Raw genomic sequence first — 26692 nt, 5'->3', positions numbered from 1 at the left:
AGAGAAACTTGAGCACGACTACAGGGCAGCATGTCTAATATTGCAAAAGTTCTTTCTGGGAGGCAGGACAGAGGAGAAGGAGTGGGAACAAATGAGAAAGCGATTCCTTTCAACAAGCAGGACTACCAGAGCCTGAAGCAGGAGTGTCTGGCGAAAGGAACCCTGTTCTGTGACCCGACCTTCCCTGCTGAATCCGACTCTCTGGGATACAATGAACTCGGGCAGCAGTCCCCCAAGACCAGAGGAGTGCAGTGACACCGACCTAAGGTACTGCAGTGTGTGTGTGTGTGTGTGTGTGTGTGTGTTTGCTTTCTTCCACACAGATGGAGTTTAGGTAAATATTGAGACCCTCTAAATTACTTTTGTTTTACACAATTACTTAAATGCAAAAAAGTAAATAAATAAAAAGTAGTGCAGTTAATTAAAGAGTAGTGAGTTTAATTAAAGAAAATGGTAATATCAATATTAAATATGAATATAAAATAATACATTTAAAAAATAGTACTTTTCATATAGTTTTTGTCATGCTTGTGTTTTTTATAGAATCCATTTTTACCTAATATATAGCCAAAATGATAACAAAGAATGAATTAAAGTTAATTCAATATTAATCAATAATGACAATATCAAAAACAATATTTTTCTCAAATAACAGCAGTTAAATTAGATGTTACCCTATGAAAATGATTTTTAATTATCTATTTTTGTAGTGTATTTATTCTATTCTATTTCTATTTGAAATCGATTAAGTCTTCATGGTAAATTTTGACATTTGCATTCACACGGAACAATGGAAGGCATTTCAGTGATTAATAAAAATATTAAATAAAATCATTTTAGAAATGTTAAAATTGAAAATCTAATTGCTGCCCTAAAATCTTAATAAACCCAAAGCGGTGTAAAGATACCTACAACTTTTACTCTCTGCTCAAGAAAATCAAGTTTCATTAAATATATTAGATAGACAGATTTAATTATATATTTAATATTCAGTAAATATATGGGCTGTCAATTTAATGCGTTAATTTAATTAATTAGTTAAATAGGGGCGGACTTAACCAATAAGCAAGGTAAGCGGTCGCTTAGGGCCCCGGGGAATCAGGGGGCCCCATCTGATATTGGCGAAACATATTTGGCAAATGCTCCAGTGTGTATTTCTGTTCTGGAGAGGGTCAAATGTTCACTCAACCCTTAAAATGCTGAGTTTTTGTTAAGTGCTGAGTTCTGCAAACTCGCGAATCCTCTCATTATAACAACGTGTAGATACGATAAGAGAGTGATTGTGCAGTGTAGACAGCTTCATTGATTAACGGAAAGTCCTAAGATCGTGAAGAACTGAAGTGAATGACAGCTTTTAGTGATTTAGTGCTTTTAGGCTGTAGATTTTTAGACTGTATAATCCTGTCTCAGAACGGATATTAACCTCAGAGAAGAAAGTATCGTGTTGTGTGTCATGATTTTATTTGTCCTGATGTTTCAAAATGACTCGCTTGTGTGCTTTTCCTAGGAGCACCGGTGCGAACTGCTGCCCACTCATACAAATGCACGAATGCGATGACTGGAGATTTCCGCCTAATAATAGATTACATTTTTGATTTTTTTACTTGGCAAACCCTACCGTATGCCTTAAAAACACTTGGAACACGGAACATTTGAATCCTTTTTGTAAAAAGATTGAAGAAGGTTACAATTCATTAAATGGAAAAGTGCAAGCATGTCTTCTTTTGTGATCCGAAAAAAATAAGCCTAATATGGCTTTGGAACAGCATCAGGTTGACTAATTATTTAAAGGTGGGGTAAGCGATTTCTGGTAGCCAATGTTGACATTTGAAATCACCAAAACAAACACACCCCTACCCCAAAAGGGTCTCGCCCCTATTTTGATAGCTCCGCCCCACACATACGTACGCAACCCAGGCAATGATTAGTTCTGTGAATTAAAGCAAAACCAATGTTACACCGTGTCTACACCGGACGCAAGTGGTGCGGCGTGACAAAATACTATGGGACTCATTATAAACGGTGATGCTGTCTACACAATAAATATATATACATATCTATGCTCTACACTGGATGCGGCGCGGCACGACACGACAAATCCCCGACAGAAAACTGCTGCTGCGTTCTATTTATGACGTATTGACACAAATTCCAAATGATTTTCAATGGTCGCTTTGTCGCATCCAGTGTACTAGACAGACTTTAGCTGTTGCGGTGCAGACACGGTGTTACTCACCTATCGAGAAGAAACAAAGCAACCTCGGTGTCCGATCGCAGGCCTTCCGCTCCTTGAGTTCTCTCCAGCGCTGGAAAGCTGATCCAATAATTACACGGGTCCTACTTCTTGCCTTAAGCCTTCTTTTGTTCCGCAGACGTTTTCCTCTTTTGTTTTTTATCCGCCATCTCTATCTTTCTGTCGCTCGGCTTGGCTAATGTCCGTCCTGTGCTGTGCACTGAACGCTCTCTCCTCCACATCATGAGTAGACATGCCCCTTACTGCTGATTGGCTACAAGTTTGTTTTGCTATTCGGCCCGAATCAGTTTTCTAAAGCGCTTTTGAAAAATCGCTTACCCCACCTTTAAGTTGTGAAGAGGTAAATAAACTATAAACTATGAGAGAGAGTGAGCAAAATAATAATTAGACGTAAAAGAGCGGTGAGCGCAAATTCCGTGTATGGAATACGTCACTATCACTTTCACTTGCACACGAGTGCTGTTTTCCCCGAACAGCATGAGTGCAAAAGTAAATAAGTAAATAAGAAATTAATACTGTGTTATATTTTAATCATAATATTGTCTGTTTTTGCTCAATTTTGCCAACGACAATATTACCTCTAAGCCACAGCAGAATTGTGCATTTCTGAGCAACACACAGCTAAAGGCCTACTTCGTTTCTCAATGAATCCGCCTTTTCAATGAATCATGTGAACCAATGATTCAATGGCCCATTCATAAAGTGAGCCGTTTACTTAATTCCTGAATGAATCGGCCATTTGAACAAATCGAACGAATGAATGAATGAATGAATGACTCAATGATTTACTCATAGACAAGACATTTAAATGACAAGACATGTAAATGTCAAGACATTTACCGACACCTACTGGCAGTTTTAATTTCTTATTTAGAGTATTGTTTAATAAAAAAAAAAAGGGATTGTTTGCCCAAAAATGAAAATTCCATCATCATTACTCATCCTCATGTCATTTCAAAACTGTATGACTTACTTTTTTTGTGGAACATGAAGGTATTTTGAAGACTGTTGGTAACCAAGCTGTTTTACCAATGACTTTCATTATGTAAACAAAAAATAGGCCTACTGTTTCTCAAATTATCTTCTTTTAAGTTCCATCTTTTATGTCAGTACGTAAATGTGTACATTTTAAGTTGATCAAAATATTCCTTTCTAAAGCTGCTTTTTGAAATGTCTACTTGACACTTTTCTCATTTAACACAATAATGGCTTTAAATTATCTTTTGGGGTTATCTTCAGGGCCAGATTTAATTTGCTATTAATTAAATTAATTAATCGCGACATCATGTAATTAATTAGATTAAAAACTTTAATCGATTGACATCCCTAATATTAAGAAAAGTAAATTTGTTTGCATACGTGTGTGCGTGATATGCTCACTATAAGTGACAGCAGCTCAGGTTTCTCTTTAGGTGTGAGGATGATATTGTTCTGATACATGTTGATACATTTTTACGTGTGCTGTTTGCAAAGAGCAAATAAAACCTATTGTTATTCAGTTGTACCATTACTATACTCACATTGTCCTTTTTTGAAGGAACTCTGCTCAAAACCTCAGTTCATTGTGGACGGCGCTGAGCGGACAGACATCTGCCAGGGAGCTTTAGGTGAGAAAAGAGCCTTTTAATCAGTGTTGTTCGGGTGTTAACACAGACAAATTTAACAAATATAATTGCTATATCAGAAATAATGTCACATACAGTATGATGTGTTCTAGTGTCTTATTCCTATGTTTAATATACACACTGTGAAACCGTGAACCTTGTGCTTCTTTTTTTACCAAAATCCCTTTAATTTATTTAACTTGGCAGCCATCTTTGAAATGCCTCTCGCGCGTGCAAGTGCAGCTCCTATCTCTTTGAATGGGGAAATATCAAATTCTCTAAAACTGTTCGCCAAGCTTACGATTAAATTTCATATTTAAAATCACCAATGATATCTGACAACTGTCTCATAAATGTTGTTTCTTTTGCTCAATATAGCGTTAAAAACGCTTATTTTTCAGGCTAGACAAGCCATTCTAGACATCACATTCCCTACTATATAGTAGGCGAAAAACAGTATGTGAGGTAAGTAGTACGTCCAAATTCATAGTATTCGAAAAACATTTGGCGAAAAGTACCCAGATGATCTACTACTTCTGCCCGGATTCTGAAGTGTGCATTAGATGGACACTTTACTATCCCATGAGGCCATGTGACAGGATTTATGAATGGCAGGGAAGCGACGCAACTGAGGCAGATAGGTCATGTGACAGTAACAACATGGCAGATATACTATGTCCGAATTTCATTCATACTACCCTCATTCATACTATATAGAACATACTTTTTTAATGGCCGTGAAGAAAATTTCAAATTCAAATGTAGTACCTACTTTCAGACACACCGTGACTTTCGCTCATTCTAACCACCAAATACACTTCTCAGGCATGAACAATCAACAGATGATCAGAACGACACATAAGTCAGCTTAATCAAACACAGAGCGTCAAACCAAATCCACCACATCCCCTTCTTTAACAAAACTAAGATATGGTTCTTACATTCAAGCTGCTTCACTCAAATCTCCCCATGTACATATTCAAGCCTATTAAACAGTAACTTTTAACTGAACATTTAACTAATTTAACCAACCAAACACCATACCAAATATTTACTCAAAAATGCTCACTGTGAACATTAATAGTCCATTCAAATTACTTTGAGAATACTTTGATCATTCTGTTACAGACTACTGTTCTCCTTTCTCTTTTTTTTATATACTGTCATATCACATGTCCATAACATAATCATTGTATCTAGTTGGCCGTATTACTGCTCTACCACTCCTAGTATGGCATGTTGGATGTTCATTCACTCTCACCGGAAAATTCTCAGGTGATTGGTCAGCTGGTCTTGGTGTCTGAGTGGATATTTCCTCCGAATGTTCATTAGGAGCAACACCTTTGCACAGACTCGGATGCATCTTTCTCAAGTGGCGTCTGTTTCTCTTGAATGTCTTTCCTGCTGGCGCCTGTACCGTGTAAGACCCGAGGTTCATCTCTCTGGTGCACCACTACAGCGGGCTTCCATCCACATCTGGTCTGCATATGTACTGTGGATCCTGGTGCCAGTGCAGGTAGTGTCTTGGCATTGCGTTTGTACTGATACCGCATTTGAGATTGCAAATCTACCAGTCTTTTGTGTATGTGTTCTGGGGTTGAATGTTGGAGCACAGCACTAGAGCATGGCATTGTGCTCCGCAGGACTCTGCCCATTAGCATTTGTGCAGGAGATTCATTCAGGCCTCTCACTGGTGTATTTCTTAGTGACAGTAGCACTAGATGTTGGTCTGTGCCAGTTTGTATCGCTTTCTTCAATGCATGTTTAACAGTCTTTATTGCTCTTTCCACAAGTTCATTGGACTGAGGGTATCCTGGACTATACTGTAGAATGTGAGCTTAAAGTCCCATGATGCCGCAAATGACTTAATTTTGTAACTGGCGAATGGAACATTGTCACTCACTAATTCTTTCGGGATACCATGCTTAGCAAAGACTGGATATTTTGTCAAATAGACCACTAGCAATAGATAAGACTGACCTCTCAGCTTGAAGATATTCGCTCCAACCTTCATCCATGGTAGTTCTGGAACATTCTGTGTGATGAGTGGCTCTTTTCATGACTGGAGTTTTTGGCACAGTGCACATTTCTCCACCATCATCTCAATGTTTTGTAACATTCAAGGCCAGTAGAGGGATTTTCTTGCTTTGGCCTTTGTTCCCTGGATACCTTGATGAGCTATGTGTAGCTTCTCTAAGATTACTTTTTTGAAGCTGTGAGGTGTGATTATCTTGTCTCCTACCATCACAATGTAGACTTGAACAGCAACCCACAGCTACCAGTGTTGGGCAAGTTACTCTGAAAATGTAATCAAATTACTGATTCTGATTACTTTATTTCAAAAGTAATTAGTAATTAGTTACATTACTAGTTACGTAACTTTTTTTCTCCATGAAATTTATGAAATCCCAGCATACACGCTCCTGATAAATATTTGTTATTAAAGCATCAACATTCACTCACTCTGTTGCGTCGGGTCTCGCGGGAGCAGGTCTCTAATCTACTGGCACTTGACTCGCCAGTGCGTGTGCTACATCCTTTTTACAATCTCTTTCAAGTCTTAGAGGTGTTGTGAGTAAAGCTTCATTCAGAATGTACTGCGCTAAGTACTTAGTCATGCCGAGTAGACATTGCAGGCCTTGTTTATCCTCTGGGGGTGGCATGTCCGTGATCACATTCACTTTTGCCTCGTCAGGTCGCAGGCCACCTGGTGTGATGATGTGTTCCACGTATTTCACAGTATAAACCTTGAACTGGATCTTATCACCATTAAATCTCACCTTGGCCGCTCTTGCTCTTATCAAGGATTTCATCATGCTCCTGCTCTGATGAGGCAGCAATGATCATGTCATCAGCAATGTTGTGTACTCCTTGTATGTCACCAAAAGTCTCAGAGTTTTTCTGCTGAAATACCTCACTTGCTGACTTGATGCCGAATGGGAGTCTCAGAAAATGATATCTGTCCCATGGTGAGTTGAAAGTGCATAGATTTGAGGACGGCTTATCCAACTTATTCTGCCAGTAACCATCTTTCTCATCGAGAATGGTGAAGATAGACTTTCCAGCCAGGTTACTACACACATCTTCAGGAGTGGGAATGGAATAGCTCTGGCGTTTTATAGCTTTGTTCACATCACAAGGGTCCAAGCATACATTCAGTGTACCGTTCTTCTTTTCTGTGATAACGAGGCTGTTTACCCACTCTGTGGGCTCAGTTATAGGGGAAATAATACTTCTCAAGATCTTGAAGTGTTTCTTTCAGCTTGTCGTGAATACACAGTGGAATATTTCTGCATCCATGGATCACAGGTGTGACTGTCAGGTCAACATGTATCTCCTAGCCCAGTGAAGACTGATGGATACACCTTGATCAGCTCTTCTTTGGTTGACACAGACTTTTTTGCAAGCAGCTCAATCCTTTTCACACATGCTGCTCTGCCCAGGATAGGCATGTCTGATTGATCGAATACATAGAACTGTAATGTGGCTGTGGTTTTGTCGGTCTTGCATTTCAGTGACACAACGCCTTTTAGTGTGGAGAATGTTTCCCTGAATGCTTCTAACACCGTTGATGTAGTCTGTGGCTTAACTGGACCAGGGATCTTATTTCTACGGATGGTGGCTGTTGTGTACCACACATTGTCTTTTATGTGTTCCATCACATGCACTTGAGTGTGTATTAATGTGCCAATGTACATGGAATCTGTTTCACTCTTTATGCTATGCACTGTCTTTGCTCTGCTATTGTTGCAAGTGACTGCCCTGGAAAAGTGGTTACTTTTGCAGCACTTATGACATACTGTTCCAAAGGCTGGGTTTTGGCATGGCTCATGGCACTTTCCGCATCTGCGACAGTCTTGTATTACTAGTTTCTTACTGCTCTTGTTTCTTGCACCTGGTTTTCTCTGTTCTGTCGCTTTTTCTATAGCATCTACTTGAGAGTCTTGGACAACTGCGGCATTTTCACTTCCCCCACCTACAATCCCTGCTGGGACTGAGACTGGAACCCACAACCTTTGGGTTACAAGTCCAACTCTTTAACCATTAGACCACAATTGCCCCCAACCATCACTATTGAGCAAGAAACATACGCTCAGGTCCAGGATGCTCCTTGAGCAAAACACTGAAGCCCAGGTTGATCCTGGAAGACCGTAACTGTCATAAGTGCACTGGAAGTCAATTTGCATAAAATAATGAGCTTAACGCAGAAGAATCTAATGACATTTGATACATTTTCAGGTGACTGTTGGTTGCTGGCGGCTATTGCATCTTTGACTCTGGAAAAAGAGATTCTGGAACGTGTAGTTCCACATGGACAGAGTTTTACAGAGAACTATGCTGGCATCTTTCACTTTCAGGTATAAACATACAGTGGGATCAAAACGTCTTAGACCACACTGAAGATCTGGGATTGAAAATCTAATTTAAGCTTGAAAGAAAAGTTACAATGTTTTAGGATTTAAAAAAAAACTTAAATCTAAATAATTTAATTTAAATCAAAATTTAACTCAAATTGTTAGTTAATAATAAAATGTATAATTAAAAAAACATATAACATTAGAAAAAATGCTAAATTGATTATTTTCACTAGTGCTCTCAGACTTTTGGACTTCGTTTGAGTATTTATAACCTTATTATTCAAATAATAAATTAAAGGGATACTGTCAGACTGATTGGTGTTGTTCTCGTCTCTTCAGTTCTGGCAGTACGGTCAATGGGTGGATGTTGTCATTGATGACCGGCTGCCTACCAGAGATGGGAAGCTGCTGTTTGTTCATTCAGCCGAGGGCTCTGAGTTCTGGAGTGCTCTGATGGAAAAGGCCTATGCAAAGTAAGTGTGTTTATTCACAAATTACCTGCTACTACTTTACCTGAACTATATTTCTGAACAATAAGATACTGAGTCATCTGAAACACAAAACACACAATGTTCCTATAACATGTCACATATCCATGATATACCAACCAGTGGTGCTGATTTCTACTGTATTTTGAAGGTTAAATGGCTCATATGAAGCTCTGTCGGGAGGTTGGTCCACTGAGGGTTTTGAGGATTTCACAGGAGGCATTGCTGAGAACTATGAGCTGAACAAAGCTCCTCCACACCTGTTTAAGCTCATGCAGAAAGCACTGACGCTGGGATCATTACTTGGCAGCTCCATTGTTGTGAGTCCCATTCCACTTCTATTGGCTTTCTTTTCACATCATTTTGAGCTTATATTTCTCCAAGGCAAGAAAAAAAATTGCATTTAAATACTTAGTAAGTCTTTAGATAAATATTTTAGTGGATCTGTGGTCTTGTTAAAGGGGTGGTTGATTATGATTTCACTTTTTAACTTTAGCGTGTAATGTTGCTGTTAGAGCATAAACAACGTCTGCAAAGTTACAATGCTCAAAGTTTAATGCAAAAGGAGATATTTTCTTTTAAAGAAATTGCAAAGACAAATAGGGACACAGAACACAGGAAGAGAGCACAGAAACAATTGAGAAATACATTTCAAAATAAGAGTACAAAACAGGGGAACACATGCTGGGACATGACAGATTTAAAATAACTGTTTTATATTTGAATATATTTTTAAAAGTGATTTATTTCTGTGATCAAAGCTGAATTTTCAGCATCATTACTCCAGTCTTCCATGTCATATGATCCTTCAGAAATCATTCTAATATGAATATTTGCTGCTAAAGAGACATTTCTTACTATTTACATTGGTGAAAAAAGTTTTTTTTTTTGTGGAAACCATGATATATTTTTGATGAGCTTTTCAAAAGTTTAAAAGAACAGCATTTATTAGAAACCTTTTGTAAGATTATAAATGTATTTTCGGTCACTTTAAAATAAATTTAATGCATCCTTGCTGAATGAAAGTGAAGCTAAACTGAATCTTGTTTTAATAAAAGGAAAAATTTGGCTATAATTTCTCAGTATATACAGTGGAAATCAAAATTAGGGAACAAACTACAATTTCCTAAATGTTAAGGTCACTGTTTAGTCCTATTTAAAGTTATGCAGCTACATGGCAGGGTAAATGCAAATGTTTATCAGAACCTCCTTGTCACGGCATGCCAGGAGGAAACAGGGTAAGTTCCATGTGCAGTTTATTAGAAGTAAAACAGGACAAAACAGAACAAAACGTTGCAAAATGTAATCCAAAAACCTGACACCGACAACACCAACCAAGAAGACAATATAATCCAGACGCAATGACAGACAGAGTGAGCATGGTATATATAGCTGAGATAATAAGTAAATGATAACAGGTGCTACTGATCAGAACAGAATTAATAAGCAGGGGACTATGGGAAATGGAGTTTAACACATACAACATAGAACAGACAGAGCGCCCTCAAGTGGCCAGTCCAGGGCACCACAACCAACACTGTGACACTCCTTCAGCAACATGCAGTTTCTTCCCTGCAAGCATCTCCCAATCAGCCTGCAATTTTCATGCAGGGCAATGTCCCAGTCATACTGCAAAATAGGTAAAGCAGTATATTGAAGCTAAGAACATTGAAATTGTCACGGTATTCAGCTGGTGTGCCTTAGATGGCCACCAGAGGTCACTGTGTCTTTTGTTGAGCACATGGCTTGTTGTGTGTTTGTTGGGGCCATGTGTTCTTCTGTCTATTGTCTGTCCCTGCCCATCATGTTATTGTTTCAGTTGTTCAGTTCACCTCATTATTGTTTCAGTTGCTCCACCTGTGTCTCCCTATTTATTCTCCTTGTGTCTGCAGTCCTGTGCTGGTCCATTGTTTATATGTCAGATATGTTTGTGGTATGTGTTATTTACCTGTGTTGCTGATCCTGCCTTGCCTTGCTGTGTGGTGCCTTGTGCCTGGCCCTTCCTGCCTGTTTTTCCTCCTCGGGGTACTTTGTGTTTGCTTTTGTTTTATTTTTACCATTAATAAAAGCCCATCATCCTGCAATTGAGTCCTCGCCTCATCCCTCTTCAGAACCATGACAGAACGGACCAGCCAATTAAGGACTCAGATGGGCTCACTCCATCTACCAGCCTCCACTATCTGCAGCACACTCTACCTGCGTTGGTTGCTTAAGGTAGCAGCATTGAGTTCCCTCTGTCAACGGGGAATGACATGAGGGAATTCGCGATGCAGTTCAGGAGTGCTGTGGAGGGGCTGGACTACAACGATGCGGCTCTCAAGGACCTGTTCAACTATGCCCTTGATGAGCCCATCAGCAGTTGGAGGATGAGTAACATGGAGACTCTGTTCTTTGAGGCTTTTGTGGCGCTCCTAGCCCAGAGTGGGAGACATTTAGTCCCGGAGCAGGACGTGCCTTCTCATGTGGTGCCCCTCCATGGCATGGCCGCCATTCCAGAATCTCATCCCGTCATGGCCGCTACTCCAGAGTCTCGTCCCATCATGGCTGCCACTCCAGAGTCTCGTCCCCTCATGGCCTCCACTCCAGAGTCTCGTCTCTTCATGGCTGCGTTGGTGGCCCTCTGTCCCATCTGCTTTGCTGTGGTGGTCATCTGCTCCACCATGGGGATCTTCAATCATGCCTGCTCTGCTGTGGAGGTCTTCAGCCTTCTCTGAGCGGTTGTGGTGGGCTTCAGCTCTGTCTGCTCTGCCTTGGAGTGCTTCAGATCTGCCTGCTCCGCCCTGGAGGGCTTAAGCTCCACCTGCTCTGCCCTGGTGGGTTTCAGCTCCGCATGCTCTGCCCTGGTGGGCTTAAGATCTGCCCTAGCTTACTGCTCTGCTGGCTCCTCCTGGTCTACCTCTGGCTCTAGGCCCTCTTCCGCCACACGGGCCTGGCCCACCATCCCTCCCCCCTGGTCCACCTCTGTTCCACCTCCCTACAGGATTCCTTTTTAGTTTGGTGGAGCATCTGGAATCTGCTCCTTGGGGGGACTCCTGTCTATTGTCTGTCCCTGCCCATCTTGTTAACTCATTATTGTTTCAGTTTCTCCACCTGTGTCTGCCTCATTACCCTCCTTGTTTGTCTCCCTATTTATTATCCTTGTGTCTGCAGTCCTGTGCTGGTCCGTTGTTTATATGTCAGATGTTTTTGTGGTATGTGTTATTTACCTGTGTTGTTGATCCTGCCTTGCCTTGCTGTGTGTGGTGCCTTGTACCTGGCCGGCCTGCCTGCCTGTTTTTCCCACTCTGGGTAGTTTGTGTTTGCTTTTATTTTATTTTTTACCATTAATAAAAGCCCATTGTCCTGGAATTGAGTCCTCGCCTCATCCCTCTTCAGAACCATGACAGAAATAATGAAATGGCCAGCCAAGAGTCCTAACTATGGAAGAGACTGGAAGAAGAGTGGACTAAGATCACACCAGCGCAGTCTGAGAAAAAAGAGATGCCCTGTGGCCGCAGATGTCCTGAAGTCACTGAAAGCGAGGACCTTGTCACTTTCTACTAATTTCTGACAGCTGTAACCCTCCAAATTTTGAGTTGTAATCTTAGTTTGTGCTACAGTGGTTACTGTTGTTGTTACATGTCTGCATGTTTCATTGTGTTTTCAGTTTTGTCTTCCTTGCCTTGTGATCTGGTTTTCCTGAGTTGTCCGATTAGTTATTATGATGAGTGGGGGGGCCGAGAGCCGTGGGAACGGAGCGAGGCCGGTGGAGTAATTGATAATGAGCGACACCTGCACCACTCACCGGTCTCGAGTCTCACGGAGGAGCTCCGGAAAGATAAAAACAGGGGTGACGACAGTGAAAGACGAGAGAGGACCAGGCCTGGATTTTATTTTGTGTTTTGGTTTTGTTTGTGCGCGACAGTCATCCGCGAAGGGCTGTCACACTATTTTGTGTTTGTTTATTTTATTAAAGTTTTGTTGAAGTGTTCGCCGGTTCCCGCCTCCTTCTTCCCGTGACTACAAACGTTTGTTACATTGGTGCCGAAACCCGGGAGGAAGGAGGGACATGCTGCCAGAGATCCCTCGCCGCTGGGGTGAATCGAGCAGTCTGCCGCCATGGAGGCTCGAGGCGGTGGGCAGGAGTGAGTTGCCGGGGGGGCGGCGAACTCGCTGCCGGCCGCCTGGAATGTGGAGGGACGGCTGCCGTCCATAAGGGAGCGGAGGAGTCGCCGCTGTTCGCCTGAGGCTGGAGCCTGCTGCCATCCGCCATGATGGGGAGGAGCAGGGAATGGGGGACTCCTGCCGGCTGCCTAAACCCGGAGGAGCCGTCCACCGGGCGGCAGAGGAGAGTCGGGCCGTCCACCGAGGGCTATCCAGTGCCGCCGCCAGGCATCGCGGAAGAGTTTACCCAGCTGGTGGAGGGCCAAGCGGCAGTGTGTCTGGGAACCGGACACAGACATTTTTTTTTCTCCTCTCTCCCCTCTCTCGTCTCTGTCTCTCCTGATCCTTCCGTCTCCTTTTCTCTCACCTCGTCTGTCTGTCCTTACCCCCAGGTACACCGTGGCCGCCGTGCTCGGCTCCCCTGGAGGGGGGACGGGGGGAGTAGAGCGCAGTCTCGGGAGTACCCCCCGGCCTGCGAGGGGCGATGGGGGTATGTGACGAGTGGGGGCGGGGCCGAGAGCCGTGGGAACGGAGCGAGGCCGGTGAAGTAATTGATAATGAGTGACACCTGCACCACTCACCGGTCTCGAGTCTCACGGAGGAGCTCCGGAAGGATAAAAAGGAGGGGTGACGACAGTGAAAGACGAGAGAGGACCAGGCCTGGATTTTATTTTGTGTTTTGGTTTTGTTTGTGCGTGATCCGCAAGGGGCTGTCACGCTATTTTGTGTTTGTTTATTTTATTAAAGTTTTGTTGAAGTGGTCGCCGGTTCCCGTCTCCTTCTTCCCGTGACTACAAACGTTTGTTACAGTTATCCTGTTCATCTCTTGTCTGATTAATTTACTCATTAGTTCCCTTTGTTTTGTTCATGTTTATAAGCACTCAGTTCTCCCTTAGTCTTGGTTCGTTCTTGTTTGTACATTGTGTTGCATTCATTTAGAACATTATATTCTTGACCAGTTTGAGTGAATGAAAAGATGAAAAGGCACAGATGCATATGTGAGAGAGGTGTTTCCCGCACCACCCCTCTGTGGGGTGTCCTGAAGATGCCAGTGCATTGTTTGCCTCTCAGGAGATCAAAGTATTCTAGTTTCTTTTATCCTTACACCAGCAAGGGTTTCTGCACCAAGTACTAATCATGTTTTGCTTAGTGATGATGAAATACTTATTTCACTCACTGAAATGCAAATCAATTTCTAACCTTTATATAATGTGTTTTTTTCTGCATTCTTTGGTTGGTATTCTGTCTCTATACGTTAAAATAAACCTACCTTAAAAATTACAGACCCTTCTATACTTTGTAAGTGGGCAAACTTACAAAATCATTAGGGGATCAAATAAATATTTTCCCCACTGCATGTATAGTGTATCGGCCTGTATATATGTATCGGCCTGTTTTATTCATTGGATTGATACTGATAACATTAAAAAGTAACATTTAATGGCCAATACAACAGCTGATATGCATCATCCCTAATGAAAATGCATAAAATAATATAACAAAAATAAAATAATAAACAATTATTTTGCTGTCATGTAGGAAATACAGGTTCATTCCTAATCTTTTAATGCTTTTTATCATTAAAAAAGTCCAAATGTCAAAAGTTAAAATGAAAAAAAATCATATATTATTATATTAATCATATAATATAATGATTGAGCAGATTACCAGTTCGCGTGAGTCGGAGGCGGTGACGAGTCTGAAGCTGGTGAAGGGTCATGCCTACTCCATCACAGGTGCAGAGGAGGTCAGAAACCAGCACTGACACAAAAATATGGATTTTATAGGAAAAACTCCAAAGAGCTCTAATGACTGTCACCTTATTGCACCTACAGGTTAATTCCCACGGCCGTCTGGTTCAGCTGGTGCGCATCAGGAACCCATGGGGTCAGGTGGAGTGGGCAGGCCCTTGGAGTGACAAGTGAGTTTCCTTAAACAGATCTTACTCCTTCAACATCAGTCCTGAGAGTCCTGTCAAATATTTCCAATGTCTTTTTCAGTTCCAAAGAGTGGAGCAGCGTCCAACCAGAGGAGAAAGCTAAATTGGTTCATTTAGCTGAAGATGGAGAGTTCTGGTAAGAGAACTTGAGCTTGTAACCCTCAACAACAACGTAACAAATATGTTGACAAATACTGACAAATCTTCCTCGTCCTGTCAGGATGGCGTATTCAGACTTCATACAGCACTTCTCAAAGTTGGAGATCTGTAATCTGACTCCAGACACTCTTTCAAGCGAAGATGTGAGCCGCTGGAACTACAACCAGTTTGAAGGCGACTGGAAGGTGGGATCCACCGCAGGGGGCTGCAGGAATAACCCAGGTAAATCAAACCAACCACAATGTGCTTGAAACTAAAAGCTATTGTTTGATCCACCATCTGACTGCTTGGTTTGTCCTCTCCAGCAACATTCTGCTCAAACCCTCAGTTTGTGATCAAGCTGGAGGAAGAAGATGATGATCCTCTTGATGGAGAGGACGGCTGCACGATACTAGTGGGTCTGATGCAGAAAGAGAGTCGTAAAGACAAGCGGTTTGGACGAGACCTGAACACCATTGGCTTCACTATCTATAAGGTAAATGGTTACGTACAATCAGTAATTATAATGTGGGAGGCGTGACAACAGAGTTGTCAAATGCAGCTTTATTTAAAGAGTGGTCAAAACAGGCAGGGTCAAAAACAAGGCAAACAGGTATAATCCAGGACAGACTAAAGAGTAATCCAATAATCAGGCAATGGTCAGAGCAGGCAGCAGACAATCAAAAACAGGGTAAACAGTCCAAGGTAAAAAAACAAGCAAGGCAAGGAACACGGAGAACAAGAAGACAATACTGGCGATACAATAGTCAGGCAATGGTCAGGGCAGGCAGCAGATGACCAAAAACAGGGTAAACAGTCCAAGGTAAAAAAAAACAAGCAAGGCAAGGCAAGGAACATGGAGAACAAGAAGACAATACTGGCGATACAATAGTCAGGCAATGGTCAGGGCAGGCAGCAGATGACCAAAAACAGGGTAAACAGTCCAAGGTAAAAAAACAAGCAAGGCAAGGAACACGGAGAACAAGAAGACAATACTGGCGATACAATAGTCAGGCAATGGTCAGGGCAGGCAGCAGATGACCAAAAACAGGGTAAACAGTCCAAGGTAAAAAAAAACAAGCAAGGCAAGGCAAGGAACATGGAGAACAAGAAGACAATACTGGCGATACAATAATCAGGCAATGGCCAGGGCAGGCAGCAGATGACCAAAAACAGGGTAAACAGTCCAAGGTAAAAAAAAAAACAAGCAAGGCAAGGAACACGGAGAACAAGAAGACAATACTGGCGATACAATAATCAACAATGTGAGTGTGGATCAGTGCAACCTTTATAGTGTGACTGATGGCCAGCAGGTGTGAATGTGTGATTGGTTTCTGGGTGAGGGATCATGGGAAATGGAGTCCGGAGAAAACAAAGACAATACAGAGATGTTTTTCACATTAATTTTCTCCAATTTCTCCAAGAACTCAAAAAAAAAAAAAGCCAAAAAAGCATCATGAACTAAAGCAACATTCTTTCACAATATTCAACAATGAATATTCAAGATGAATCGCAATATTTCAAACTTTGATTAGTATAATTCTTCATCTGGAGTTTGGCTAAAGATTTTTTCTTAAAATGAAGTTGAAATATTGATTAATAGCCACTGAGCTCATAATAAATCTGTCTTGAAATGTTAATAATAATAATAATAATAATAATAATAATACAAATTCTGTGGAGAAAATTTATGTGATTTTACATCCAGAATGCAACTGTTTTTTAAACACACTTTTCCTTTGACATACCTATCAACTTTACAACTAATTAACATTTGTTGTAGTTAATTTTTTGTGGTGATTATAAATTATATGTGAACATTGAATAATCAATTTTTTTTTGGTGTTTTTCAGGTTCCAAATGAGGTGTGTATGACATCTGAATGGTTTGTATATAAGAGTAGTTAGACATCACCAATGTAACAATTTGTTCTTTCGTTTTAACGATGCTAAGGAATCCCTAAAGGGAGAAAAAATTAATTAATTAATTTTTAAAAAATAGTTGGGAAGAGAAATTATTGATGTCAACCTATTCTATGCCAATATATTGTAGTGTGGAAACCGAATGTTAAATCTAACAAAATGTTGTGCTGGATTTCTAGGGTCATGCAGCCTAATGGCACATCGATGTTCCGCATTTTGAATTGTCTGCTAGTTTTTCCCACATAACAGAGTCCACATGGGCAGCGCAGCATATAAATAACATTAGAGGTCTTACAAGAAATTGTTCCTCTGATCTTAAAAGATTTTCCTGTACAGGGATGCTTAAAATATGTGTTTTGTAAGAAAATTACATTGTTGACAACCTCCACACTTTTAGTTACCTGAAGGAATATTACTCAAAAAATGTGTTGGCTGAGAACGTCTCGGGTTACTTATGTAACCATGGTTCCCTGAGGGGAACGAGACACTGCGTCCTCTAGCTTTTGTGCCATGCTGCGGACACAAGCTTCAGACGAAGAAGTGATGATGTGCGCTACCGGCGCCTATTTTGTACTAGTTGCGACGGTAGTGACGTCATGGCTGTCGCCGGCCAAACAAGTTGGTGTTTTTTCAATGTAGGCTTCAGACACGGGTCACGACGAGGCGTTCCCCCCATAGCGACCCCTAGAGGACGCAGTTCGAAGTTCCACGAAAGGGAACGTCTCGGGTTACTTATGTAACCATGGTTCCCTGAGGGGAACGAGACACTGCGTCCTCTAGCTTTTGTGCCATGCTGCGGACACAAGCTTCAGACGAAGAAGTGATGATGTGCGCTACCGGCGCCTATTTTGTACTAGTTGCGACGGTAGTGACGTCATGGCTGTCGCCGGCCAAACAAGTTGGTGTTTTTTCAATGTAGGCTTCAGACACGGGTCACGACGAGGCGTTCCCCCCATAGCGACCCCTAGAGGACGCAGTTCGAAGTTCCACGAAAGGGAACGTCTCGGGTTACTTATGTAACCATGGTTCCCTGAGGGGAACGAGACACTGCGTCCTCTAGCTTTTGTGCCATGCTGCGGACACAAGCTTCAGACGAAGAAGTGATGATGTGCGCTACCGGCGCCTATTTTGTACTAGTTGCGACGGTAGTGACGTCATGGCTGTCGCCGGCCAAACAAGTTGGTGTTTTTTCAATGTAGGCTTCAGACACGGGTCACGACGAGGCGTTCCCCCCATAGCGACCCCTAGAGGACGCAGTTCGAAGTTCCACGAAAGGGAACGTCTCGGGTTACTTATGTAACCATGGTTCCCTGAGGGGAACGAGACACTGCGTCCTCTAGCTTTTGTGCCATGCTGCGGACACAAGCTTCAGACGAAGAAGTGATGATGTGCGCTACCGGCGCCTATTTTGTACTAGTTGCGACGGTAGTGACGTCATGGCTGTCGCCGGCCAAACAAGTTGGTGTTTTTTCAATGTAGGCTTCAGACACGGGTCACGACGAGGCGTTCCCCCCATAGCGACCCCTAGAGGACGCAGTTCGAAGTTCCACGAAAGGGAACGTCTCGGGTTACTTATGTAACCATGGTTCCCTGAGGGGAACGAGACACTGCGTCCTCTAGCTTTTGTGCCATGCTGCGGACACAAGCTTCAGACGAAGAAGTGATGATGTGCGCTACCGGCGCCTATTTTGTACTAGTTGCGACGGTAGTGACGTCATGGCTGTCGCCGGCCAAACAAGTTGGTGTTTTTTCAATGTAGGCTTCAGACACGGGTCACGACGAGGCGTTCCCCCCATAGCGACCCCTAGAGGACGCAGTTCGAAGTTCCACGAAAGGGAACGTCTCGGGTTACTTATGTAACCATGGTTCCCTGAGGGGAACGAGACACTGCGTCCTCTAGCTTTTGTGCCATGCTGCGGACACAAGCTTCAGACGAAGAAGTGATGATGTGCGCTACCGGCGCCTATTTTGTACTAGTTGCGACGGTAGTGACGTCATGGCTGTCGCCGGCCAAACAAGTTGGTGTTTTTTCAATGTAGGCTTCAGACACGGGTCACGACGAGGCGTTCCCCCCATAGCGACCCCTAGAGGACGCAGTTCGAAGTTCCACGAAAGGGAACGTCTCGGGTTACTTATGTAACCATGGTTCCCTGAGGGGAACGAGACACTGCGTCCTCTAGCTTTTGTGCCATGCTGCGGACACAAGCTTCAGACGAAGAAGTGATGATGTGCGCTACCGGCGCCTATTTTGTACTAGTTGCGACGGTAGTGACGTCATGGCTGTCGCCGGCCAAACAAGTTGGTGTTTTTTCAATGTAGGCTTCAGACACGGGTCACGACGAGGCGTTCCCCCCATAGCGACCCCTAGAGGACGCAGTTCGAAGTTCCACGAAAGGGAACGTCTCGGGTTACTTATGTAACCATGGTTCCCTGAGGGGAACGAGACACTGCGTCCTCTAGCTTTTGTGCCATGCTGCGGACACAAGCTTCAGACGAAGAAGTGATGATGTGCGCTACCGGCGCCTATTTTGTACTAGTTGCGACGGTAGTGACGTCATGGCTGTCGCCGGCCAAACAAGTTGGTGTTTTTTCAATGTAGGCTTCAGACACGGGTCACGACGAGGCGTTCCCCCCATAGCGACCCCTAGAGGACGCAGTTCGAAGTTCCACGAAAGGGAACGTCTCGGGTTACTTATGTAACCATGGTTCCCTGAGGGGAACGAGACACTGCGTCCTCTAGCTTTTGTGCCATGCTGCGGACACAAGCTTCAGACGAAGAAGTGATGATGTGCGCTACCGGCGCCTATTTTGTACTAGTTGCGACGGTAGTGACGTCATGGCTGTCGCCGGCCAAACAAGTTGGTGTTTTTTCAATGTAGGCTTCAGACACGGGTCACGACGAGGCGTTCCCCCCATAGCGACCCCTAGAGGACGCAGTTCGAAGTTCCACGAAAGGGAACGTCTCGGGTTACTTATGTAACCATGGTTCCCTGAGGGGAACGAGACACTGCGTCCTCTAGCTTTTGTGCCATGCTGCGGACACAAGCTTCAGACGAAGAAGTGATGATGTGCGCTACCGGCGCCTATTTTGTACTAGTTGCGACGGTAGTGACGTCATGGCTGTCGCCGGCCAAACAAGTTGGTGTTTTTTCAATGTAGGCTTCAGACACGGGTCACGACGAGGCGTTCCCCCCATAGCGACCCCTAGAGGACGCAGTTCGAAGTTCCACGAAAGGGAACGTCTCGGGTTACTTATGTAACCATGGTTCCCTGAGGGGAACGAGACACTGCGTCCTCTAGCTTTTGTGCCATGCTGCGGACACAAGCTTCAGACGAAGAAGTGATGATGTGCGCTACCGGCGCCTATTTTGTACTAGTTGCGACGGTAGTGACGTCATGGCTGTCGCCGGCCAAACAAGTTGGTGTTTTTTCAATGTAGGCTTCAGACACGGGTCACGACGAGGCGTTCCCCCCATAGCGACCCCTAGAGGACGCAGTTCGAAGTTCCACGAAAGGGAACGTCTCGGGTTACTTATGTAACCATGGTTCCCTGAGGGGAACGAGACACTGCGTCCTCTAGCTTTTGTGCCATGCTGCGGACACAAGCTTCAGACGAAGAAGTGATGATGTGCGCTACCGGCGCCTATTTTGTACTAGTTGCGACGGTAGTGACGTCATGGCTGTCGCCGGCCAAACAAGTTGGTGTTTTTTCAATGTAGGCTTCAGACACGGGTCACGACGAGGCGTTCCCCCCATAGCGACCCCTAGAGGACGCAGTTCGAAGTTCCACGAAAGGGAACGTCTCGGGTTACTTATGTAACCATGGTTCCCTGAGGGGAACGAGACACTGCGTCCTCTAGCTTTTGTGCCATGCTGCGGACACAAGCTTCAGACGAAGAAGTGATGATGTGCGCTACCGGCGCCTATTTTGTACTAGTTGCGACGGTAGTGACGTCATGGCTGTCGCCGGCCAAACAAGTTGGTGTTTTTTCAATGTAGGCTTCAGACACGGGTCACGACGAGGCGTTCCCCCCATAGCGACCCCTAGAGGACGCAGTTCGAAGTTCCACGAAAGGGAACGTCTCGGGTTACTTATGTAACCATGGTTCCCTGAGGGGAACGAGACACTGCGTCCTCTAGCTTTTGTGCCATGCTGCGGACACAAGCTTCAGACGAAGAAGTGATGATGTGCGCTACCGGCGCCTATTTTGTACTAGTTGCGACGGTAGTGACGTCATGGCTGTCGCCGGCCAAACAAGTTGGTGTTTTTTCAATGTAGGCTTCAGACACGGGTCACGACGAGGCGTTCCCCCCATAGCGACCCCTAGAGGACGCAGTTCGAAGTTCCACGAAAGGGAACGTCTCGGGTTACTTATGTAACCATGGTTCCCTGAGGGGAACGAGACACTGCGTCCTCTAGCTTTTGTGCCATGCTGCGGACACAAGCTTCAGACGAAGAAGTGATGATGTGCGCTACCGGCGCCTATTTTGTACTAGTTGCGACGGTAGTGACGTCATGGCTGTCGCCGGCCAAACAAGTTGGTGTTTTTTCAATGTAGGCTTCAGACACGGGTCACGACGAGGCGTTCCCCCCATAGCGACCCCTAGAGGACGCAGTTCGAAGTTCCACGAAAGGGAACGTCTCGGGTTACTTATGTAACCATGGTTCCCTGAGGGGAACGAGACACTGCGTCCTCTAGCTTTTGTGCCATGCTGCGGACACAAGCTTCAGACGAAGAAGTGATGATGTGCGCTACCGGCGCCTATTTTGTACTAGTTGCGACGGTAGTGACGTCATGGCTGTCGCCGGCCAAACAAGTTGGTGTTTTTTCAATGTAGGCTTCAGACACGGGTCACGACGAGGCGTTCCCCCCATAGCGACCCCTAGAGGACGCAGTTCGAAGTTCCACGAAAGGGAACGTCTCGGGTTACTTATGTAACCATGGTTCCCTGAGGGGAACGAGACACTGCGTCCTCTAGCTTTTGTGCCATGCTGCGGACACAAGCTTCAGACGAAGAAGTGATGATGTGCGCTACCGGCGCCTATTTTGTACTAGTTGCGACGGTAGTGACGTCATGGCTGTCGCCGGCCAAACAAGTTGGTGTTTTTTCAATGTAGGCTTCAGACACGGGTCACGACGAGGCGTTCCCCCCATAGCGACCCCTAGAGGACGCAGTTCGAAGTTCCACGAAAGGGAACGTCTCGGGTTACTTATGTAACCATGGTTCCCTGAGGGGAACGAGACACTGCGTCCTCTAGCTTTTGTGCCATGCTGCGGACACAAGCTTCAGACGAAGAAGTGATGATGTGCGCTACCGGCGCCTATTTTGTACTAGTTGCGACGGTAGTGACGTCATGGCTGTCGCCGGCCAAACAAGTTGGTGTTTTTTCAATGTAGGCTTCAGACACGGGTCACGACGAGGCGTTCCCCCCATAGCGACCCCTAGAGGACGCAGTTCGAAGTTCCACGAAAGGGAAACATAAATCAGCTCTGACCAGCATATTACGTAAGTTTGGAGGTCTCTTACCTCCTGAGATGGTTTAGCGAAAATCATTTGCAAAATAGGATCAATGTCAACAATGTACCAACGTTTCTGAATTATGGCTTCGATATCTTTAGTGGAGAATACTGGATAAAACAATTGTTTGGTCTTTAAGGCTTTAGAAGACCCCCAAACTTATGTAATATGCTGGTCAGGGCTGATTTGTCTGTTTCTTAGCAACCAACACATTTTATGAGTACATGCTGCCCATGTGGACTCTGTTACGTGGGTAAAACTAGCAGACAACTCAAAATGCAGATTGCTCAACATCGAAGTGCCATTAGGCTGCATGACCCTAGAAGTCCAGTAGCACAACATTTTGTTAGATTTAAACATTCGGTTTCCACACTAAAATATATTGGCATTGAAGCTGTCAAAGTACCTCGTAGAGGGGGTGACATCAATAATTTGCTTTTAAAACATGAAGCCTATTGGATTAATACTTACTTATATATATATATATATATATATATATATATATATATATATATATATATATATACTGTATATACTTTTGGATTTATACTCACCTAATGAATGGTCTTAATGAAGAGTTTGATATTCATGCATTTCTGCATTAATGATACTGATTGTATTTGCATGTTCACGTTTGATTTTTTCTAGTCAGGTGTTTGTTAGATTGTTGTGATTTGTTCTTGGTATTTTATGTTTTCACTTTTAAGTTATGTATTGTGTTGCCTGAGTGTTGAGTTGTTGTGTGTGTGTGTGTGTGTGTGTGTGTGTGTGTGTGTCATGTGATTTCCTGGCCAATGGGCTGAAGGTCCAAACTGCAGTTTCAATGCAGCTTCAAAGGGCTCTACATGATCCCAGCTGAGGAATAGGGGTCTTATATAGTGAAACGATTGGTCATTTTCTAAAAATAAAAATGTTGGCCACCATTGAAGTCCATTACATGGAGAAAAATCCTGGAATGTTTTCCTCAAAAAACCTTAATTTCTTTGCGACTGAAGACAGAAAGACATTAATATCTTGGATGACATGAGGGTGAGTAAATTATCAGGAAATTCTTATTCTGGAAGTGAACTAATCCTTTAAGGGCTCATCAGTATGTTCATTGTCTGATGAGGAGCCATACGGCTCAAAACGTCACCTGTGGTGAGAACATGAAACAAACATTTTTGGAGCTGTGGTGTGCCAACTTTTCTTTCTTTTTCTTTATTACAATAGTTGAGCAACCCTTTTTGTTGCCCATCAGATGTGCACATTTTTTTTATTGTTTGAAGAAAAATTACTGCAAAACCTTGGTGCAAAGTTTCTCTGGGGAATGCAAATGTTTTCCATCATCATGTCCCCTTGGGGGCTCCGTACCATACATTTATACAATACATTTATTAAACAACCTTTGCAAGTTTTCAGATGCCATTTCATCCATCTGTGTTTGTGTTGCAGTTCAGGGGACGCAATAACATTCATCTTGGTCCTGACATACTACTGCGTCAGCAGTCCATTGCAGGGAACAACACCTTCACCAACCTGCGAGAGGTGAGCGAGCGCTTCAAACTGCCTCCGGGTGAATACGCCATCATCCCCTCCACTTTCGAGCCGCATCGCAAGGGAAGCTTCATACTGCGCGTGTTTGCAGAGAAAGAGGCTGCTGCCAGGTTTGTCCCGAGTATTTTCATATGTTTTACTTAAAATAAAAAAATTAAAAAACTTGAGAGTATATAGTTCCAGTTTTAGTCCACATGGGGATGCTGTTGCACAGATTCTGTTGTACCTAGAGTGGATAGTTACATTAAAACATCTGTTTGCTATCTGATTGTTAGACCAATAAATCATAACTGTACCCTAAACATTCTGTTTTTGCACCCAAATGCATGATGGATGTTTCTGACTCTTGTTCATGCAGTCCGATGGATACGGAGATCAGTGCAGATGTGAAAAAGGTGAATTTATTATTTACAAACATAGTGTGTATTATTATTATTTAAAACAAAGACGTTTATATAAATTCAGATATATAACCGTATTAAAAAAAAAAAAAATTCAAATTTAAAAAAAAATGTAAAACGTTTTTTTTCTTTCCCAGCAATACATATCCGAGAGTGATGTGGACCCACATTTCAAACAGCTTTTCAATCAGATTGCTGGAAATGTAAGTCACATGGCTGGTCATTTTCAGTTTTGAATCATTAGCATTATCACACATGATCTTTTTTTCACTCTGCAGGACAGAGAGGTGTCTGTGTTTGAACTACAGCAGATCCTGGACAGTGCTACCTCGAAACGTAGGAAAACAAACTTTTCTAGTTTTATTCTCTCTCTCTCTCTCTCTCTCTCTCTCTCTCTCTCTCTCTCTCTCTCTCTCTCTCACTCACTCACTCACACACACACACAAATATAAATACATATGTTATGTATATACTGTATATACACATACATAAAGAAAAGAAAGTGTTTATCATTCTCACAAGGTTTTTGTTTTTTCACACAGGAACTGATGTGAAGACGGATGGATTTAGTATGGAAACCTGTCGCCACATTATCAGTCTGCTAGATGTATCCTTACCTCACTGAATCATATGAATGGAATCTATATGGATTAATGCAGAGATTCACAAACTTATTTGTCAGCTGGACCCATCTGACCTTAAACACTTACTTGAAGTCCCCCTGAGAGTTAATATTTCAGTTTACTATTTTTTTTTTTTTTTATCTTATATAAAAAAATATATATATATAAATATACAAAATATATTTTTATAATATGATATAATATAATATAATATAATAAATTGTGTATTAATATTCTCAACAGAGTCCGTTCATTGTACAAACACAGCAACCAATGTAATCATCATAACCCTGTTATAACCCTTGACCTCAGTCCAGAGAGACGGCAGCGGCAAACTCGGCCTTGTGGAGTTTCACATACTGTGGATAAAGATCCAGAAATATTTGGTATAACATACATTTTGGTGTAAATTAAAGATGAAAAATCTGTAATATCAGCCGATAACCAATATGCTACAGATCTACTGTGCATCCCTACCACAGAGAAACATCTTTGTGGGCACTAATGTTCAGATAAATTCTTCATTGTATTTAGTGATGTTAATTACTTAATGTGTATGTTCTGTCATACCTCACCAGGAGGTTTTTAAGAAGCATGATACAGACAACTCAGGCACTATGAGTTCCCATGAGATGAGAGATGCCATGAAAGAAGCAGGTAATGAGTCTAAAATGTGTAAATGTCTAAACATTGAAGACAATATAGTCATTAATTTCTTCTAAAAGTGGTCCTAATAAAGAGTGCATTAATGGATGTATTTGCTTTTCTCCACAGGATTCCATCTGAACAATGACGTACTTCAGGTGATAATCTCACGTTATGCCAATCAGCAGTACGCCATTGACTTTGATTGCTTCGTTGGCAGCCTGATTCGCCTGGAAATGCTCTTCAGTAAGTTTTGCTGAAGATTATCCAGTTTAATTTTTTTAATTACCATGAATAAACTATAAACAGGAATTATGACAATGGTTTACAGTAACGTTTTCATCTGTGCTCTACACAGAAATGTTTAAAACGCTGGATAAGAAGAACAGCGGGAAAATCGAGCTGGACATCCTGCAGGTGATGCACAAGTGTGAACGTGGATTAAAATAGTTGTATCCTCTCAATATAGTGCTATCATTTACAGATGTGTTGTTTTGTGTTTTGCAGTGGCTCTGCTTGGCGCTCAGTTGAAAATCCACTCACCATAACTGCATCAGAAATCAGTTCATTTCCTGCAATTGAACTGAAGAGGATGCTGCAGACCTGAAATACCCAAGAGTAACATCGGAGTAAAATCAACCAAAGATGGGTATTATCTAAACTTGGAATTGCTCACAAAAATGTAATTTGTTTAAGGTGCTCAACTGCTGAAAAATTTGCTATAATAAAGACGACTAAATCCCATTTCTCATATTTGCAAATTTTAATAATTTGATGTCCCTTTTACAAATAGTTACCATAGTAATAGCATAGTACATTGTTTCTACAGTAAAAATAATGAATAAACTTTTAATCATAACCGCCACTCACTATATTGGAGTGTGTAAATTCATGGCTTCATTAATCTCAACTTATATTCTTCTAATAAGACCAGAAAAAAAATCATTAATGCCTTAACAACTTCCATCTGAGAATTATTTACTCCTAAAATATCTTTAATATCCGATTTCCTTCCTAATTTGATGATGCATTCTTTAAGTTTTTTCCTTTCTTCCTTATATTTCCTACAGATGTGTAGAGCATGCTCTACATTTTCTTTGCATTTACAAACCTCACATTTA

At 42.6% G+C, this 26692-nt stretch overlaps 1 pseudogene; it reads left to right on the top strand.

Annotated features, from left to right (window-relative positions):
• On the top strand, nt 1-26295 carry LOC107566054 (calpain-2 catalytic subunit-like; annotated as a pseudogene).
• Nucleotides 26296-26692: the final 397 nt, after the last annotated feature.

This window comes from Sinocyclocheilus grahami, unplaced genomic scaffold (genome assembly GCF_001515645.1).
Source record: "Sinocyclocheilus grahami isolate Dianchi unplaced genomic scaffold, SAMN03320097.WGS_v1.1 scaffold1042.1, whole genome shotgun sequence".
Taxonomy (NCBI): Eukaryota; Metazoa; Chordata; class Actinopteri; order Cypriniformes; family Cyprinidae; genus Sinocyclocheilus; species Sinocyclocheilus grahami.
Note: the sequence above shows the minus strand (reverse complement) of the source record. Positions and strands in the feature narration are given on the sequence as shown.